Source organism: Raphanus sativus, unplaced genomic scaffold (assembly GCF_000801105.2).
Source record: "Raphanus sativus cultivar WK10039 unplaced genomic scaffold, ASM80110v3 Scaffold0827, whole genome shotgun sequence".
Classification (NCBI taxonomy): domain Eukaryota; kingdom Viridiplantae; phylum Streptophyta; class Magnoliopsida; order Brassicales; family Brassicaceae; genus Raphanus; species Raphanus sativus.
Genome location: NW_026616142.1, coordinates 26,850 through 29,604, shown reverse-complemented (window position 1 = coordinate 29,604; position 2,755 = coordinate 26,850). Strand labels below are relative to the sequence as shown.

Sequence of the window (2,755 nt, the reverse complement as noted above, 5' to 3'; positions counted from 1 at the left end):
CGACCACCCGAGGTCGCTCCCGAAGCCAGAGCGACGTGCTGGAGCGACTCTGGGGGTCGCTCCGCATCACCAGCTGCACGATTTTATTATTTTTGAAGGACCTTTTTGCAATTTATTGTGCACGTTTTTGCACTGAAAAACCTAATGTTTAAGTATACTTTGTAGCCACCATTGGCAGATTATCTTTGATCTATTGAAGAACACAAACTCTCTAAGAAAAAGTTTCTTTTTGGCTTGTTTTGTGTGTTCTTGTGATTTCTCTTCTATTTCTCTATATGATTCATCTGAAATCCACCATGGGTTTAAGAGGAATCATGGGGATTAGTGAGTAATCACCTTTTGGATTCATGGGTTAGGGTGATTAAGGGTGATTAGGCTAGTTCTAGGATGTTTTAGGTGTAGATCATACTTGTTCCTTGCTAGTAGAGTGATCTTTAATGCATCATTTGAGTAGGCCACTCAAAGGGTGATCTCTAGGCATTTTCCCACCCAAAAGGTGTTTGATGAAATGCCTGAGTCAACTCTCCTAGGCTTTTAGTGTACTTTGCCAAAGAGATTTGTTGTTAAAGATGCTAAGATAGCTAATAGACTTGTTAGTAATGATTGCTTGCATGTTATTCAACCAAAGACATTTGATGTTTGAGACATGTTAGCAAATGAGCATTCATCTAGACATAGAGCTTGCTTAGAATTGTGTCTAGGCTTAAGGTTAATAGTTTGATTGATTCATTTGTCATCCTTAGTTCGAAACTTGATCACCCAAGGTCTGAAATCCCTATACCCATGAGTTCTCCTTTCCAATAGATTAAAAGTATCATTTTTATTGCTTTGCATTAGCTTTAATCATTAGTATAGAAATCATCAAATCACTGATTGCACTTAGATTAGGCAAATACTTGCTCACTGCTTTGAATCCCTCAGAACTGGTTCGACAACTTACTTCCACTATACTATCATTTGACTTAGGAGCCTCAAAACTCCTAACATCAAATTGGCGCCGTTGCCAAATTCTGAGTTTGATTTGAACATTGAGATTTAGTTATTTGCTTGAGACTAAGTCATTTTTATTTTTGTAAGTTACTGATTCTCTTCTTCACTCTTTGTGATTTTCAGGTGTATGAACTTGAGGAGCAGGGGTCCAACAAACCTAGTTCCAAGAGCAGCAGACATCCGAGCTTTAGAGAGGGAGTGTGCTAGAAAAAGGAGAGAAGAGGAGCAACAGGCTCACATACAGGATCCGAACATTGAAATGGCTGACCCACAAGCGAATGGCGATGGCAACGCCCCACCAGCTCGACCTATTGGTGCCTATGACCGCCCAACTAACCATGGCCACCTGTTAGGAATCAGAGCACCAGCTGTGGCAGCAAACAACTTTGAGATCAAGTCAGGGTTGCTGAACCAGATTGAGAACAACAAGTTTCATGGCCTGGCTGCAGAGAATCCATTCGACCACTTGGACAGTTTTGATAGATACTGTGGTCTCTCCAAAACCAATGGTGTATCAGAGGATGCTTTCAAGCTCAAGCTTTTCCCTTTCTCTTTGGGGGATAAGGCACGTCAGTGGGAGAAGTCTCTGCCAAGCAGCTCCATCACCACTTGGGATGACTGCAAGAAAGCTTTCCTAGAGAAATTCTTCTCTACTTCCAAGACAGCTGACTACAGGAATGAGATATCCGGATTCAAGCAGAAGAACTTGGAAGGATTCAGTGAAGCATGGGAAAGGTTCAATGGCTACCTAGCTCAATGCCCACACCATGGTTTCAACAAGGGAAGCTTGCTTAGCACATTCTACAGAGGTGCCTTACCTGAGTACAGAGCAAGATTAGATACTGCAAGTAATGGGAACTTCTTGGACAGAACAGAAGAAGAGGCAGGGAAACTTGTTGAAAACATGGTCAAGAGTGATGCTGTCTACAGTGGGGATCATGACAGAGCTGATAGGTCAGCAGACAAGCAGACAAGAAAAGAGATAAAGGCTTTGCAGGATAAGATTGACATCCTCATTGCTGATAAAGCCTCTCAAGCTCAGATGAACTTTGTTGGTAACCCACAGCACGAGATACCAGCTGCTGTCAATGAGGTTGAGGGTTTGGAAGGGCAAGAAGAATTGTGTTTCATCAACAGTAATGGTAGCTGGTACAAGAAGGAACCCAACTTTCAGTACAACAACTACCAACAGAAGCCCTATTCAAACAACCAGCAGAGTGGTTATCAGCCTCGAAACAACCAGCAGAGCAACTATCAGCCTCAGCAAAACTCCTCTCCTAGCTCCTCTGCCCCTCAACAGAGCAGCACTGATGCCTTACTGAAACAGATCTTGGAGTCTCAGACTAGAAGTGAGAAGCATGTGGGCTATGAGCTGAAGAACCTTCACTCCAAGATTGATGGGAGCTACAATGAGCTCAACAACAAATTCTCCCACCTTGCTTCTTCTGTCAAGAATTTGGAGAATCAGTTTGCTTCCATGAGCTCCCACCAGAACCGCCAGCAAGGATCTCTACCTGGAAAGTCAGATCAAAACCCCAAAGAAGCAAAAGCTGTCACACTTAGGAGTGGTAAGCAGTTGACTCCTGTAACCCTCACCAAGGATGCTGAGAAACAAGGTGAGGAGGTGGCCATCAACCTAGATGATGAAGTGGTCATTGTTGATGAGAAGACAGATGCTGAGATCTTGGAGAAGATTGTGAAAGCCAAGGGTAAAGGAAAGGTTGGAGAAGAGAAGAAAACAACAAAAGATGGTGAATCTGCTGCT

The 2,755-nt window shown here is 43.1% G+C and overlaps 1 non-coding gene across 1 annotated transcript; it reads right to left on the bottom strand.

Moving 5' to 3' along the window:
- Nucleotides 1-1,656: 1,656 nt before the first annotated feature.
- On the bottom strand, nt 1,657-1,764 carry LOC130503140 (small nucleolar RNA R71). Its single transcript, XR_008940650.1, has one exon. It is a non-coding gene; the product is annotated as a small nucleolar RNA R71 (small nucleolar RNA).
- Between the last annotated feature and the right edge of the window lie 991 nt (nt 1,765-2,755).